We start from the raw sequence: 19,292 nt of genomic DNA on the forward strand, positions 1-19,292 counted from the left end.
GGAGATATATACATATTTGATAGGAATATATATATATAAAATAAAAATAAAAATAATTTTACATTTTTTATTATTTGGTTGTAATATTTATATTATATATACACATATATAATACATAAAATATATGGAATATACTGATAATATCAATATATAATATTATAAAAATAAATCGTTTATGTCTTATATAAAATGTTTATGTAGAATATATATTAATGTTACTTATATTACAGAATATATATATATAATTGAAGACATACATATGCACATATATATATATTCCTACAAATACACATCTGTATACACATACACATAAATCATCTAAGCAAATATGCATTTGAAAAACATTAGCTATTCATTTTGATGCCTCATTCCAGAGGTTAACTTGCCTTTCCAGTGGGTGGAAACTCCACTTTTTTCCCATATTTATTCTATAGCCATATTTTTTTAAAGATTTTATTCATTTATTTGACAGAGAGAGCACAAGCAGGAGGAGTGGCAGGCAGGCAGAGAGAGAAGGAGAAAGCAGGCTCCCACTAAGCAGGGAGCCTGATACGGGACTCAATCCCAGGACCCTGGTAGCATGACCTGAGCCACCCAGGCACCCCCTATAATCATATTTTACTTGTTGTTATTAATCTTATTTTCAAAATGAAAGCAACAGGTATATTCAACTCAAATTCTTAGAGTATCAATTCTACTTCCGTATTTAGTGATATATTTAGACAATTGTTGAAACAAATAATTAACATATATACTGAGAAGAATATAACAAGACTGATAGTAAAAACAAAGTAGAATCAAGCACCTTACTAACCCATCCACATAATATTTCTTCTGCCCCTCTTGTTTGCTCATTTGTACTTAAAAATTTTTATAAGCTGGTATATTGTTATCCTTTAAATAACCATGCATAAAGAAAAATTTTCCAAGGAAACATGAAAAGGTCAAAATAAAGGTGCAATTAACTACAAAATTAAATGGTATCTGTCCCATAATTATAGCATTATAAAGATATTTACTATGCAGTATCAAGAATGGCTTTTTTTATGAATAGAAAGGTTTTTTTCCCCTAAGTAACTGCTCCTTTTCAAGGAAAAAACAAATACCTCTTGAAATAAAACATACAGAATGAATAATAAGAAATATTTAAAAGACAGAGGATAGGAGCACCTGGGTGGCTCAGTTGGTTAAGTGTTTGTTTTTAGCTCAGGTCCTAATCCTGGGGTTCTAGAATTGAGCCCAGCATTGATCTCTCCGCTCAGCAGGGAGCCTGCTTCTCCCTCTCCCCATGCCTGCTCTTACCCCTGCTTGTGCTTTCTCTCTCTCTCTCACTCTCTCTCTCTGCCATACAAATAAATAAAATCTTTTTAAAAAATAATTAAAAAATGAGAGACAGGATGTAATGAGAGTAATTATGAATTAGAGTAATAATGCTCATCTAATTGTATATGTGGGTAATTACTAGTAAGAGCAACTAAGTTATACTATTCCTCAACGTTTCTTTTGAAATATTTGTTAGCTCTAGTAGGTCAAGTCTGCCATTCTTAGAGATAAAAGTCGTAACATTCATTCCTGACTTCCTGAACTTAAAATTAATCTTGGGAATCTGGGGCCAGCCTCCAGATGTATTAGAAATATTTGTCAATTTATTGAGCTAAGTGCTTGTCTGCATGTTAGGTGTTTTCCCTACTTCTTCTGCCTGTGTTTCGGGGCTGGCTGTACCACTAATTATGTCCCTGCTCTTCCCTTCTAAGGGCTCATTTTATAGCACTGGCTATATTACTACTTTAATGCCCTAATAGACAACTAATTAAAATACTGCTATTCCTTTTCTCTGCAGATAATTATCAAAAATAAGATGAATTTTTTAAAAGTTTTTTAAAAAATTTTTTAAAGTTCTTAAAAAATGACTTCGACTTCTCAATCAACTAATTTGCACAGTATGCTGTCTGTGGTGCTGGACTATAAGGGCAGAGATATTTCTACTTGTAAGAAACCCTGTATCCAGTTGGCAATTTGAGTAAGTAAATAATAAGATTTAAATACGATATGATAAAAAAAAAAGCAGTACAATTCTGTTCAAGATATTGTGAATCAGAGGGAAAGTGGTTAGTGCTGTCTGGGAGAGTTTCCCATGAGATTTGATTTCTGCATTGAATTCTGTAGAATGAGAAATGGTTCACAAGAAGAGTGAGAGATAAAAGTAGATTCCAAGCTCAGGGGCAAAAAATGGTAGCCATTTACTGGATTTGGGTTGTTCTAGGCTTTGGAGATGTAGTCTAATGGAACATACTTCCCTGAGAGGCTAAGTTTTCTGTTTCCTAATGTGAAAAGCTATTTAAAAACACTAGTGTGGTAAGAGTGGGTAAAACTCATGCATTTCTCCCTTGTTTAGTGATACCTGTTGATGTGCTCCTCTCCGGCTGAGCATAATTGCACCTGACTGTCCTCAGACATATCCTCGTATTTATCTTTTCCTCGACTGGGTGCCTTACAGTCAGGGACTGTGGCTCTTTGCTCATCTCTGGATCCTTAGTGTGTTGTCTTGAACACTGTTAGGGACAATGAAAAAGTATGTTAAATAAGAAATAAGTATCTACAAAATTAAATATTTCACCAAAGCGTAGCCAAGAGATCTGAATGAGAAAGAAGGTGCTTCTGTGAAATGGAGGTGCACTTGTCCTTGATTTTAGAGGGGATCAATGAATGTTTACAAATTTACAAGTTTCCAGGGTCTTAATAGAGAATCTCTTGCAAAGATGAGTACTTTATTTCATTTCCCCTGTTAGCTATTGAAGGTTTTCCAAAACTACAAGCCTCAATACCATTGCTTTAATTCATGGTACCCTTTGGAGAGCTCTCCTTATCGGCCACCTGTATTTGTTTCCAAAGCTCACTATTGGGCCATTTTATTACAAATAGAACAACTGCCTAAGAGTCAGAATTGTTAAAAACTAGAAGGGATAACTAGGAAAATTGTTCTGATATTTTCTTTAAACATGAAATACTGTTTTTAATCTATCTTGACTAGAAGATAACCAGGCTCAATGCCATGGGTTCCTCCCATGTTCATCCTAAGTCTCTCATTCTCTTCATGCAGAGGGACTCTCTCCACTCTCACTGACACTGTTAGTTTCTCAGATGAATATTGTAACTCTTAACTGAAATACTGTCTTTTAAAACCAAGAAAATGTGGGGCGCCCGGGTGGCTCAGTCATCTAAGCCTCTGACTCTTGATTTCCTTCGGCTCAGGTCATGAATTCAGGGTTGAGGAATAGAGCCCCACATCGGGCTCTGTGCTCAGTGGAGTCTGTCCTTCTCCCACTTCTTCTCCTCCTCCTCTCTTTCTTTCTCTCTCTCTAAAATAAATAAATAAAATCTTTTTTAAAAGAACAAGAAAATGTAACCCACCCACATAACATGATACCATTCCACATGAATCACTAAATTAACAAAATCAAAATAGTCCCTCTGAAGGAATGGGTTCTCAGAAATGAAATACAGTGATAACTTGATCAGAATTACCAGTGTTTCTTCAATTAGCATCTCCTTTCCACCAGCTCACATGTGAGAAGATATAGATAGTTACCGTCCTATCTAAAACAAATATGAAAGGGAATGTTTCCTCCATAGGGACAATGATAGGAAAAAAACAATACAAGGAAATGAGGTGTTTTTATTGTCCCATTTATCCAGTAATTAGACAGCATTTCAAGACATTGGCAATCTTCGAAGATTTTGTCTTCCATCAGTCTCTGCCAAGGAACACAGCTATAAACATTTAATTATAAACCTACCAGAGCAGTAGGTGATGTATGAAAAGTGTTGACTCACTATTTCATCTACCTGTAACTAATATTACACGGTATGTTCACTAACTGGAATTTAAATAAAAACTTAAAAAATAAGAAAAAATAAAATAAAACTACATGGAGCAGAGAGAGACAGCCTCTGGAATCTGCATACTGGTAGTAGGAAGTAGCATATCCACTTCCAGATAGAGAATGTTAGAGAAAATTAGATATGTGCTCCTGTTGTTTTAGGAAAGAAAAAATACTAAAAGAAAAATAAAATAAGATGAAATCAGAGAGAGAGAGAGATGAACCATAACAGACTCTTAACTATAGGAAACAAACTGAGGGCTGCTGGAGGGGAGGGGCTGGAGGGATGGGGTAACTGGGTGATGGACATTAAAGAGGGCACATGATGTAATTGAGCACTGGGTGTTGTATGCAACTGATGAATCACTGACCTCTACCTCTGAAACAAATAATGCACTATGTGTTAATTAATTGGATTTAAATAAAACAATTTTTTTAAAAGGAAAAATACTAAGAGATTTCAGAAAGCAGAGATCATTCCATATTATTTTCTAAAATATCAGATAAAAAATTGAATTTCAAGAAATAAGAATATCAGCTTACAAATTATCTATTCTGTTAAACACCTGCCCACAGTCCCTGGGAGATAGGGAGTGATTATCCCGCATCTTTCATCATCTGTAGGGTTTAGCACACTACCTTACCTAAGTGACATTTGCTGGTTAACTGCATGAATAAATTAAGAGCCATTCATTCAAAACAAATTAGCAGCTGTTAAAGACAATATTTGAAGTACATAAAGGCCTTTATTCAAGGAAATGGAACTATATAATTCTCTCACATTAAAATACTACCATCTTATAATACTATTTCAATAAATAGTAACACCCATTCAGTAAATATTCCGTGAAAGGAAAGACCTATGCTTAGCACGAAGGCAACTTTATCATGAAATAATGAAGCATAGTCTTTGGCCCTTCTCATTTGCAAAAGCCCCTTCTATAGTTCTTGGAGGAGTTCTAGCACTGTGTTCACATGTTTGTTATTTTTTAATATTTGAAAACATAAGCTACTTTACATATAATTGCTTATCTTTTTCTATTCTTCTGCTTTTCTTCACTTTCCTTCATATGGGAAATGTCATGAGGATTTGGGAGACACAGTTAATGGGAGGTTGAGTTGAAGATATGTTTAGGTTGGCTTTAATGAGATATATCATACAATTATAGTCATACCCATGTACAGTTAAGTTATTGCTGGCTGGCCATCCAGTATAGGGATGCATTTCAGGAACACTTTGACCCCCAGTTATGCCAACTCATCCAGCTCCATGACATGTAGGTTTCAGCCCAGAGTTTGAATCAGGATATGACTTTCTATTCTAATACCTGGAAGATACTAGCAGTAGAAGAAAAAGGACGTTTGTCATGGACCAGACCAGCAGAAATTCTTCCAAATTGTATAATTCACATTTCAAAGACAACTGATAGAAGTGTCCCAAATTTGGTAGATATCCTTAAAATGTATGTGACATTATCAATAGAAAGCTATGAGATTAGAAGAAACATTTCTTAATTAATAGAAGCAGTTTTCAATCAACCAGGTTTGAAAAAAGACTGAACTCTATTGTCTCTAGAAAGTAATATTAAAAGACTATTGTCAGGGTCACCTGGGTGCCTCAGTGGGTTAAACCTCTGCCTTCGGCTCAGGTTATGATCTCAGGGTCCTAGGATCAAGCCCCACATCAGGCTCTTGGCTCAGCAGGGAGCCAGCTTCCCCCTCTCTCTCTCTGCCTGCCTCTCTGCCTACTTGTCTGTCAAATAAATAAATAAAATATTTTTTTAAACTATTGTCATATGGAGAGGTGATCAAGGGGTAGGCAGCCAAAACTATAAGGAGAAAAAACCCCTTAGTTTTAGAGGAAATTAATTAATAAAACATTGTTTTTGAATTTTGTGATGTTTGTGGTGCCTGATGGCTATTTTCTTATACTTGTTTATTATTTCATTCTAAATCTATATATTCCACTTGAACCTGGTTTTGTATTTTTGATATTAGATTCATTTTCTTAAAGAGACCCCAAATTTGTATATGTTCCAGGCACTACAAAAGCTTAATCAGGCTATAATTTGCAAAACTAACGAGTTGTCTTTTTGGAAATTAGTTCTGGGTGAGATAATAAAGGGTTTGCTTGTGTCACACAACAGAATTGGGATTAGAAAGATATAATTATTGTAGTTATTTATGATATAGTATCTGAAAGGTAGAGATACTCTTTGAGAGAATAACTGATCTAATATTGAAAAGTTACTGTTTAAGCTGTTTCTAAGACTAAGAGACTGAGACCAGAACATTGAATATTTTATCTCATAGGTAAAATTGTAACTCCATCTTCACATTTCTTTTTTTTTTTTTTTTTTTTTTTTTTTGACAGAGAGAGATCACAAGCAGGCAGAGAGGCAGGCAGAGGGGGGTGGGGGGGAAGCAGGCCCCCTGCCGAGCAGAGAGCCCGATGCGGGGCTCGATCCCAGGACCCTGAGATCATGACCTGAGCCGAAGGCAGAGGCCCAACCCACTGAGCCACCCAGGTGCCCCTGTCTTCACATTTCTTAATAGTAACTACAGGTTTAGATCTTTGTTTAGATCTTTTATACTTCCAGATGGTTTTTCATACCTGGTTACAGCTTCTAAATGGCAGTAATGAATCTTGTTTCAGAATAGTAGCTTAGTGTCTGGCATCGAGTAGGTGCCCACTAAAGTGTTATTGAGTAAATCAGTGACTAAATTTAATTTCCCAATACATTTTTTTCTTTTTTTTATTCTTTATTTAAATTCAACTTAGATAACATATACTGTATTGTTAGTTTCAGGGATAGAATTTAGTGATTCATCAGTTGCATATTAACACCCATCCTCATTACATCAAGTACCCTCTTTAATGCCCATCACCCAATTACCCCGCCCCCCACCCACCTCCCCTGCAGCAACCCTCAGTTTATTTCCTAGAGTTAAGAGTCTCTTATGGTTTGCCTGCCTTTCTGTTTTTTTTTTAATTTTTTAATTTTTTTATAAACATATAATGTATTATTAGCCCCAGGGTTACAGGTCTATGAATCGCCAGGTTTACACACTTCACAGCACTCACCATAGCACATACCCTCCCCAATGTCTGTAACCCCACCACCCTCTCCCTAACCCCCTCCCCCCGGCAACCCTCGGTTTGTTTTCTGAGATTAAGACTCTCTTATGGTTTGTCTCCCTCCCTACCTACCCCCAAAACCCCCCACATTGCATCTCCACTTTCTCATATCAGGGAGATCATGATAGTTGTCTTTCTCCGATTAACTTATTTCGCTAAGCATAATACCCTCTAGTTCCATCCACATCATTGCAAATGGCAAGATTTCATTTCTTTTGATGGCTGCATAGTATTCCATTGTGTATATATACCACTTTTTTTGTTTGTTTGTTTGTTTATACCACTTCTTCTTTATCCATTCATCTGTTGATGGACATCTAGGTCCTTTCCATACTTTGGCTATTGTGGACATTGCTGCTATAAACATATGGGTGCATGTGCCCCTTCGGATCACTATGTTTGTATCTTTAGGGTAAATATCCAGTAGTGTGATTGCTGGGTCATAAGGTAGCTCTATTTTCAACTTTTTGAGGAACCTCCATGCTGTTTTCCAGAGTGACTGCACCAGCTTGCATTCCCATCAACAGTGTAGGAGGGTTCCCCTTTCTCCACATCCTCGCCAGCATCAGTCATTTCCTGACTTGTTAATTTTAGCCATTCTGACTGGTGTGAGGTGGTATCTCATTGTGGTTTTAATTTGTATTTCCCTGATGCTGAGTGATGTGGAGCACATTTTCATGTGTCTGTCAGCCATCTGCATGTCTTCTTTGCAGAAATGTCTGTTCATGTTTCCTGCCCATTTCTTTTTTTTTTTTTTTTAAGATTTTATTTATTTATTTGTCAGAGAGAGAGAGAGAGAGTGAGCACAGGCAGACAGAGTGGCAGAGGGAGAAGCAGGCTCCCTGCAGAGCAAGGAGCCCGATGTGAGACTCGATCCCCGGACGCTGGGATCATGACCTGAGCCGAAGGCAGCCGCTTAACCAACTGAGCCACCCAGGCGTCCCCCTGCCCATTTCTTGATTGGATTATTTGTTCTTTGGGTGTTGAGTTTGCTAAGCTCTTTATAGATTTTGGATACTAGCCCTTTATCTGATATGTCATTTGCAAATATCTTCTCCCATTCTGTCAGTTGTCTTTTGGTTTTATTAACTGTTTCCTTTGCTGTGCAAAAGCTTTTGATCTTGATGAAGTCCCAATAATTCATTTTTGCCCTTGCTTCCCTTGCCTTTGGCGATGTTCCTAGGAAGAAGGTGCTGTGGCTAAGGTCGAAGAGGTTGCTGCCTGTGTTCTCCTCAAGGATTTGGATGGATTCCTTTCTCATATTGAGGTCCTTCATCCATTTTGAGTCTATGTGGTGTAAGGAAATGGTCCAATTTCATTTTTCTGCATGTGACTGTCCAATTTTCCCAACACCATTTGTTGAAGAGGCTGTCTTTTTTCCACTGGATATTCTTTCCTGCTTTGTCGAAGATTAGTTGACCATAGAGTTGAGGGTCTATTTCTGGGCTCTCTATTCTGTTCCATTGATCTATGTGTCTGTTTTTGTGCCAGTACCATACTGTCTTGATGATGACAGCCTTGTAATAGAGCTTGAAGTCCAGAATTGTGATGCCACCAACTTTGGCTTTCTTTTTCAATATTCCTTTGGCTATTTGAGGTCTTTTCTGGTTCCATATAAATTTTAGGATTATTTGTTCCATTTCTTTGAAAAAAAAAATGATGGGATTTTGATAGGGATAGCATTAAATGTGTAGATTGCTTTAGGTAGCATAGACATTTTCACAATATTTGTTCTTCCAATCCAGGAGCATGGAACATTTTTCCATTTCTTTGTGTCTTCCTCAATTTCTTTCATGAGTACTTAATAGTTTTCTGAGTATAGATTCTGTGCCTCTTTGGTTAAGTTTATTCCTAGGTATCTTATGGTTTTGGGTGCAATTGTAAATGGGATTGACTCCTTAATTTCTCTTTCTTCTGTCTTGTTGTTAGTGTAAAGAAATGCAACTGATTTCTGTGCATTGATTTTATATCCTGACACTTTACTGAATTCCTGTACAAGTTCTAGCAGATTTGGAGTGGAGTCTTTTGGGTTTTCCACATAAAGTATCATATCATCTGCAAAGAGTGATAGGTTGACTTCTTCTTTGCCGATTTGGATGCCTTTAATTTCTTTTTGTTGTCTGATTGCTGAGGCTAGGACTCCTAGTACTATGTTGAATAGCAATGGTGATAATGGACATCCCTGCTGTGTTCCTGACCTTAGCAGAAAAGCTTTCAGTTTTTCTCCATTGAGAATGATATTCGCTGTGGGTTTTTCAAAGATGGCTTTGATAATATTGAGGTATGTATCTGCCTTTCTGTTTTTATCTTATTTTATTTTTCCTTCCTTTCCCTTATGTTTATCTGTTTTGTTTCTTAAATTCCACATATGAGTTAAATCACGTGGTATTTGTCTTTCTCTGACTGACTTATTTCACTTAGCTAATACCCTCTAGTTCCACCCACATCATTGCAAATGGCAAAATTCCATTCATTTTGATGGCCAAGTAATATTCCTCTGTGTGTGTGTGTGTGTGTGTGTGTGTGTGTGTGTGTGTGTGGTGTATATAAATATGTGGGGAAAAGTGTATGTATATATACCACATCTTCTTTATCCATTCATTTGTCGATCGACATCTGGGCTCTTTCCATAGTTTGACTATTGTGGACATTGCTACTATGTCATGTGCATGTGCCTTCTTGAACCACTGTGTGTGTATCCTTTGGATTTCCCCTGATACATTTTTAATTTCAACGTAGTTATCCTTGGATCACTGATGAGAAAACACATGCAGAATGTTTCCCCAAATTTACCCAAATAGCAAGTGAACAGGATTCAAAATTTCAAAATGTATAGGTTTTATACTACATCGATGGCATCCTACTACAGTAAATGAAACTTCCAACCCTGTTCTACAAACACTATTTCAAAGGAAATTCATTTAACACTAGTAGACAAAAAATTATTTTTGCAAAACATTTTAATTAATATATATTTATTACAATTGACATTAGGGTTGATAGTGGTGAAGTATTAGACAAATAGTTTCAGCATTATATTCATGTGGGAATATATTTATTGAATTTAAATTTGTTAACTTGAGGACTAGGAGTCTGAAAAAGAAAACATTTCTAACCATCTAAATTTTCCTTTCACTTGGAAAAGTATTTATCCAATTGACATACAGTTGACACTTGCAGCAATTAAAGCCAGCATTTAATATTTCCTGTCCCTATTAGAAGATAACTACTGTCCTTTACTAGACTCAAATGGCCATTTACTTTCTACAAAATAGTGAACATTAATAGGATTGACTCACCCGGGCAACTGTGCTGAATTGCTTAAAAGGACAAGGGCATCTGTGTGGGTGAGGGGACAGCCTATTTTTTAGACCTTTGATAATGCCTGGTATCTCATAAGAAAATCACAGAGGAGTTCAGAATTTTTGAAATAACAATTGACATAGGTTTCGTGTGTGTGTGTGTGTGTGTGTGTGTGTGTGAGACCAAAATACATGGAAGGCTTCTAGGTAAATTTTTTGAAAATACTTCTTCCAAACTCCACTGAAGCCTAAAAATCCGTTTCACAGTAATTGCATGCATTGGGAGGGGCAGGTGGGTGGTTTTTCCAATCTTGCTCATAATATCTCAGTTTTCTCATACTTAAAGACAATTAGAATCAAAAGATCATCAAAAGGAAATTCGAAAGGAACTCAGATTCCTTTCAAGATGCAGCCCTGCATTCTCCTCTAGGATTTTTATGCTTTCAAGTCTCACATTTAGGTATTTAATTCATTTTGAATTTATTTTTGTGTATGTATGAGAAAATAGTCCAGGTTCCTTCTTTTGCATGTTGCTATCCAGTTTCCCCAACAGCATTTGTTGAAGAGACTGTCTTTTTCCCCTTGGATATTCTTTCCTGCTTCATCAAACACAGGTAGTAACCTCTTTGACATTGGCCATAGCAACTTCTTACTAGATACAACTCCTGAGGCCAGGAAAACAAAAGCAAAATTAAACTATTGGGACTTCATCAAGATAAAAAGCTGCTAAGGAACATCGCCAAAGGCAACGGAAGCAAGGGCAAAAATGAACTATTGGGATTTCATCAAGATCAAAAGCTTTTGCACAGCAAAGGAAACAGTTAACAAAACCAAAAGACAACTGACAGAATGGGAGAATATATTTGCAAACGACATATCAGATAAAGGGCTAGTATCCAAAATCTATAAAGAGCTTATCAAACTCAACACCCAGAGAACAAATAATCCAATCAAGAAATGGGCAGAGGACATGAACAGACATTTCTGCAAAGAAGACATCCAGATGGCCAACAGACACATGAAAAAATGCTCCACATCACTCGGCATCAGGGAAATACAAATCAAAACCACAATGAGATACCACCTCACACCAGTCAGAATGGCTAAAATTAACAAGTCAGGAAATGACTGATGCTGGCGAGGATGTGGAGAAAGGGGAATCCTCCTACACTGTTGGTGGGAATGCAAGCTGGTGCAGTCACTCTGGAAAACAGCATGGAGGTTCCTCAAAAAACTGAAAATAGAGCTACCCTATGACCCAGAGATTGCTCTACTGGGTATATATCCTAGAGATACAAACGTGGTGCTCCGAAGGGGCACGTGCACCCGAATGTTTATAGCAATAGCCAAACTATGGAAAGAACCTAGATGTCCATCAACAGATGAATGGATAAAGAAGATGTGTGTGTGTGTGTGTGTGTGTGTGTACACACACACACACAATGGAATACCATGCAGCCATCAAAAGAAATGAAATCTTGCCATTTGCAACGACGTGGATGGAACTAGAGGGTATTATGCTTAGCGAAATAAGTCAATCGGAGAAAGACAACTATCATATAATCTCTTTGATATGAGGAAGTGGAGATGCAATGTGGGGGGTTTGGGGGGAGGTAGGAAAAGAAAAAATGAAAGAAGATGGGATCGGGAGGGAGACAAACCATAAAAGACTCAGTCTCAAAAAACAGACTGAGGGTTGCTGGGGCGGGGGGAGGGACGGGAGAGAGTGGTGGGGATAGGGACATTGGGGAGGGTATGGGCTATGATGAGTGCTGTGAAAGGTGTAAACCTGGCGATTCACAGACCTATACCCCTGGGGATAAAAATACATTATATGTTTATTAAAATAAATTAATTAATTTAAAAAAGATAAAAAGCTGCTACACAGTGAAGGAAATAATCAACAAAACTAAAAGGCAACCTATGGAATGGAGCTAAGATATTTGCAAATGACTTATCTGGGATTGGGTTAGTATCCAAAATACAGGAAGAACTTCTAAAACTCCACATCCCCAAAATGAATAATCTAATTAAAACATGGGCAGAAAACATGAATAGAAATTTTTCCAAGGAAAACATACAGAAGACCAACAGACACATGAGAAGATGCTTGATATCATTCATCATGAGGGAAATACAAATCAAAACCACAATGAGATACCACCTCACACCCATCAGAATGGTTAAACTCAGCAACAGGAAACAAAGGTGTTGGTGAGGATACAGAGAATAGTTGGTGTTGGTGGGAATGCAAACTGGTGCAGCCACTCTGGAAAACAGTATGGAGGTTCCTCAAAAAGTGAAAAATAGAACTACCCTATGACCCAGCAATTGAACTACTAGATATTTACCCAAAGAATGCAAAAACATAAATTCAGAAGGATACATGTACCCTGATTTTATAGCAGCATTATCTACAATAACCAAATTATGTGAACAGCCCCAGTTTCTATCGGCTGACAAAGAAGGGGTAGTATAAAGAAGAGGTAGTATATACCACATATATATATTCCTATATGTACATATATACACATATCATGTATACGTACATATATATACATACATACATATATACAATGGAATATTACTCCACCAAAAAAAAAGAAAAGAATAAATCTTGCCATTTGGAACGACGTGGAAGGAGCTAGAGAATTAGGTTAAGCTAAATCAGTCAGTCAGAGAAAGACAAATTCCATATGATTTCACTCATATGTGGCATTTAAGAAACAAAACAAAAAAGAGGGAGAAAAAAAGAGAGAGGCAAACCAAGAAAGAGCCTCATACCTATAGAGAACAAATGGCAGTTACCAGAAAGGCGGTGAGTTGGGGGATGGGGGAAACAGGTGATGGGGATGAGGGAGGGCACTTGTTGTGATGAGCGCTGGGTGATGTATGGAAGTACTGAATCACCATGTTGTACACCTGAAACCAATATTACACTGTATGTTAACTAGCTGGAATTTAAGTAAAAACTGAAGAAAAAAAAAGATACAGCCCTGTCGATAGAGAATCAGCCTTAGCAAGCCACAGACAACACACCCTGTATGCATCCTTAGTGGGAGCAACGTTGCAAATCTGCTCAGAAAGCGGGTACTCGCACCCGGATTTGTCACTCAGACACACAGCTTGCCTGTTGGCTCCACGAGGCACTAGAGTTCAGGTTGGAGTTTTAGGGAGAACGTGAAAATTCAAGGATGGGGAACAGATGTTCCTCATCTTGAGGACTCTGTCCAGATGCTGCCACTTGAGGAGAATAAAGAAGCAACTAATTCAGCAGGGCTGGGGAATTGAGATGCGAGGCTGTAAGACGCTGGCTGCAACCTCAGATACCCGTCCCTGTGGTTGTATCAATGCCAAGTCCTCTCGGTGTGTGAGCATTCCCCAAACTGGCAACGCTGACGGGAGCACCAGGCACCCAACGGGAAGCTGCAAATGCATGACGTGAGCCCCTCTGGTAAGGAACAAGTTTAACCTTTTTCGTATGCGGTGGTGGGGGCAGAAGGGTGTCAGTGTATTTAATGGTTCACTTGATGTTAGCCATATTGGAAATGGAAAGTCCCCAAAGGAAACTACTCCTCACTCACAGAAGAATGCTATCTGTCTTGCCTAGGGAGAAAAGTGGTTTCTGTCTTCTGCTAAGAGGTTAAAAGTGCAAGTAAAGAGGTAAGGCAAGGAGATGTTTTATGTAGGCAATGGCCCAGGCCCTGAATCTTCCCTTCCCTAGGGCTCCAAGTCCTCTGACTTGGTTCGGGTCACAGACAGGCTGTCTGTAGGGGCAGCAAAGTGGTTGAATCGGATTCAGTCTCCATTTGGGGTATTAAGAAAGAAAAGAATGTAAATACCTCGCTAAATGAATCTATCTGATCCTGAAACCTTGGCTTGTTAATCCGCTCCTGTTTTTTCCCATTTTTCTACCTTTCCTTTGTGTCAAATCATCAGATATTTACGATCCAAACATTTCAGGAGTTTAACCTGAATTGTCCACTCCTAAGGATGTCGCATGTTAGATTCAATTATTAAACTATGTGCACCTCCAGACCCATGTGGCTGAATCTCATAGCAATCATTCCGACCATCTTCTAGCCAGCCTTCCTGGGTGTGGTTGTTTGCAATCTAAAGGCTAGGTTTCCAAGATTTTGTGCGGCTAACATGCCAACCAGTTTAGGTTCAATCAGTCAGATCCCATGATACTCTGAATCTCAGCTGTGTTTCACAGGAGGAGAGGAGTAGGATGTGTGGTGTGCGATTTTCTGGTGCAGATAAGGCAGAGGTTATACAGGCCTGGAGTAGATAGTCATTTCAGTAGCTTTGATTCAACAGGTTCTAGAAGAGTTATCTGTTGCCTTTATAGTCAGGCTCTGCTGTATGTACAGTTTGGGAAATTATTCCTGAAATCTCCCAGTGACTGTTTCATCGGGTCTACCAATGACTGTGTGGGCCATAATAATCCCTTCTGTTTGAACCAGATAGAATGGGTTTTATATTTTCTAAGAACCTGACTGTAAGCTTGCTCCATTTTATAGCAGGACCTAGAAATGAGGGAAGAGAAATAAGTTGATGCTGTGAGAAGAAACCAGACTGTTTCTTCCATTTTGTGCACATTCCTCTCTCAGACATTACATTCATGCTAATGAAAGATGGACGAGAGGATAAATCTGTACAGTGGTGGGTGTCACCATCTTAATTCCCAAACTAGATTGCACTAAATACATAAAAACCTATCATGTAAGCTGCCAGGTCACATTTAGAGATATATTCTGTCCCCCAATATTCTGTTTTTCTGTAGCACTGACAAAAATATTTAATGGACTTTTACCCAGGGGGCCCACTCAGGACGCTGGTTGTTAGAAATGCGGCCAGGTCCCTTGGTTTTCTAATGCTCTGAAAAATATTCTTGTATGCTTAGTCAGTTGAAGGCTTTGGTTTAGGGTCCTGTGAGTTCAGATCCTAAAGTACAGTAGAAACTATTCTGTTTGAAGAACTATAAATAATATTATTTTCTTCAAAATGATTGTATATGATTGGAGTTTTGTTGGAATATAAAAAATATTAGTTATACACCAAATTTTTTATTATATAGAACAAAAGAAAAGTAGTTAGAAATCTTGCCTTGGAATGACCTTCTGTACACATAGTCTCATTGATCACCCGGTAAGGAGAATACAAGGAGAGTCCTATTATTATACTTACTAAATTCTTGCTACCTGTATTATCCCATTCCTTTCCGCATGTGGTCCATTCTGACTTGAAACTGCTTCTGGTACATGCTAACACCAAGTGATAAGAGAGAGTTAACATAAAATCAGAGAACACCTTGAATAATGCAATTGCTAAAAATAAGGATAAACATGAAATACAAAAAAGAGAATTGTTCTACCAGTGCAAAAGGAGTTTTACCCTTGTGAAGAAAATAATATAATTGAAAACACACAAAAGATGTATTTTTCTATTTAACATATACTCGAGAAGCATAAGATGGTATTTATTAGGTCAAAATATGATTGGAATATCTGAAAATGAAGCTTTAAGAAGCATCTTTGGAGATTATATAAGAAACAGTTAGAAATAAAAATAAACGGATCAGATGCAATTTTTCTGAACATGGTTTATTAGCAGGCAGGTTATCTGTTAAATAGTTTGACCATGCAGAAAGAAATCAGGTTTGAAAATGAAATCCTATAAAGGTCTTTTGAGAACAATATGAAAAAAATGAGAACCTAAGAAACTCATTGTGTAAATGAAGGTTACAAAATTGAGACCAGAATAAGATTTTAAAAATATAATTTATAACAGAATAAGGTCAATTCTTCTGATCCCAAAATAAAAACCATCTATTTTTAACCTACTATTAGTTAGCAGTCTATGTCAGACATGTGCCAAGCAGTTGTTAATATGATATTAATCACCATAAAACATCTCTGAGTGTTTAGTATGTGCTGGGCTGTGGTAGGTGATTTGGCATATAATCTTACTTAATCCTCACAACGATGTCAGGAGACAAGTATAGCAATTATCTCCATTTTGTGTCTAAAAGAACTGGAATGAAGAGAGTTCCAGGAAACTACTGAAGGTCCTAGTGTTAGAAATAGGCTTGAGGGGCGCCTGGGTGGCTCAGTGGGTTGAGCCTTTCCCTTCGGCTTGGGTCATGATCTCGGGGTCCTGGGATCGAGCCCCGCATCGGGCTCTCTGCTTGGCGGGGAGCCTGCTTCTCCTCCTCTCTCTCTCTCTGCCTGCCTCTCTGCCTACTTGTGATCTCTCTCTCTCTGTCAAATAAATAAATAAAATCTTTATAAAAAAAAAAAAAAGAAATAGGCTTGAGCTCCGGGTTGTCTACTCCATACTTGGTACTGTTAACTTCTTTACTATACTGATCTTGTCATGGTCTTATCATTAGAACTAAAACTACTTGGACCGAATTGTGCTGGACAGGCACATTGACCTATGTGACTGTCCTTTAGTCAGAATACAAGAAACACATTTAATCACCAACAAGTAAAAACTGAATGAGATCCCACCAGTGTATGAGGATGTTTGCACTGCAAAGACCAACCAACCTTTCTTTTTTAATTTTTTTATTTTTTATAAACATATAATGTATTATTAGCCCCAGGGGTACAGGTCTGTGAATCGCCAGGTTTACACACTTCACAGCACTCACCATAGCACATACCCTCCCCAATGTCCATAACCCCACCACCCTGTCCCTACCCCCAGCCACCCCCAGTCTGTTTTGTGACATTAAGAGTCTTTTATGGTATGTCTCAAACAGACCAACCTTTTGTCCAAACGTGCATAAGCAGCATTGCCCTGAGCTGAGATTCCAGCAATGACTCCAGGCCTTGACCCTTCCCTCCCCTCTGTGTTCCAAGTCCTCTGCCGGGGCTCCCGTCTCAGACAGGCTCCACCTGGCCATAGCAAGATCAGTGAAGCAGCTTCAGTCTCTTATCCTTTGAAGTTCGAGTCCAACTAGAAAGAACACGGGGAGTGGGAAACCACTGGGAGCACAGTGTGGCACTCAAGTCATAGAGCTTGAGTCCTCCTGAGACCATCAGTGTGACCAGGGAAATGGCTTATTCTGATTGGATTAGGCTGAGGTCTCATACTCCATTCTTGGAGTCTTTGAAAGGGACTCACTCAAGAGTCAGGGATAAAAGGAAGGTGGAGCTCAAGTCTTGGCTACCAAAAGAAGAAAATGCATGTGATATGGTCATAAAACCATAGTAGGCAAATGCTGTTCTAGCAACTGACCATACACATGTCAGTATTTCTTCATTTTCTTATCTCTAAAATGAAGGGTTGACCTAGATAATTTCTGATATCTGATTCTACCTTTAAGTTCTATGGAAACTCCCAAATCATAAACATTATTTGTTGGCAGACCCCCACGTCTGTATCTGATTTTCTTTTCCCTTTAATGCCTGCCTACCAGGTACTCTGGCCTCAGATGTTCCCAGTGTATTCTAGGTCCTCCCCCATGGTAAGACTCCTGGCAAAAAGCTCTATTCCATCTAGACTTCTCTGAGTCCTTAGTCTTTGCCTTCCACAAATATGATCTTTTCCTGTGCCTCTTCCAGGGAATTTGTGAATGTAGATAAATATAGATATACCTAGCACATAGTAATTTCAATTAATATCTTTAATTTTTTTAAAGACTTTATTTTTTGAGAGAGAGAGAAAGAGAGAGAGAACAAGAGGGAAAGAGCATGAGGGAGGAAAGGGTCAGAGGAAGAAGCAGACTCTGTGCTGAGCAGGGAACCTGATGTGGGATTCAATCCTGGGACTCCAGGATCATAACCTGAGCTGAATGCAGTCACTTTACCAACTGAGCCACCCAGGCACCTGCAATCAGTATCTTTAATGAAAACAAGTTATCATAAGTGTTATTGCGTTAATGAATTACCACCCCTTGCTAACAAGCTTGCATTAGTTAATGACGGATACAAAAAATGGCTTAACTCATAAGAGTAACTCTGTTCTGGGATTTGCAATGAGTGGCTTTCATGACTTTCAAATTCAGCCTCTTAGGCTGTAGGTGAAGTTCTAATTATGCCATCGTAAAAACTCATCCCCAGAAAATCAGACTAATGTAATGTTCTATGAGTTGTTAAGTTCTGTGGGGGCAAGGGTTTTATCTTACTTATCTTCACATATCCTAATGCCTAGCACATCGTCAGAATTTAATTAGTGTGGGATAGATGCTATGATCTACTACCCCGGAATTGTTAACCCATGAGGTAAGTATGTATGTAAGCAGCGTCGAAGTTTTTAATGATCCTATCATTCATTCATCCAATAGAAATGTGCCAGAGAGTGTGGTAATACTGAAGATACAAAGGTGAATAAAATAGACAAAATGCCTTTCTTAAAAAGTTCACATTCCACTGGAGAGACAGGGAGTGAATTAATAAAATAAGTATCATAAGGTTAGAAAGTGATGTGTGCTCGAACAAACATAACTCAGGGAAAGGAAACTGAGAAAAACAGGAATGGTGTTGCTTTAGGAAGGGTGTCCAGAAGTTGTGTCTAATGAGGGGGTCTTTGACCACATACTCTGTCTCTGGTCCTCACTGCACAAAGCAGAAATGTTTGCTTGTCATATTTCATATCAGAAGTTCTACAAAAGCAAGAGTCACAGTTGAGTTAGACAATATCTGAATTACTCCAAATTCCGGTCTACTGATTCTTTTGTAATTACTGATAAAAAGTGTCAAAACTAAAAAAAAAAAAAAAAAAAAAAAAAAAAAAGTGTCAAAACTAGATGTATTATAGTTATAGAATGAATAAAACTCATTCTCAGAGAAATTTAGGATGAAAGAAGCAATGAAAGTGATGTCAAAAATGTAATGATCCTTGCCACAACCTCCTGATTGCAGCTTTGCTGTGCTGGGGAGCATAGTCTGGGATGTCACTCAGGCAGTGGAACCCCCGACATAAGGGTCCTCAAGGCCTTGCTGCCTCAGGATATTCACT

The sequence above is a fragment of the Martes martes genome, assembly GCF_963455335.1.
Source record: "Martes martes genome assembly, chromosome: 5".
In the NCBI taxonomy this organism is placed as follows: Eukaryota; Metazoa; Chordata; class Mammalia; order Carnivora; family Mustelidae; genus Martes; species Martes martes.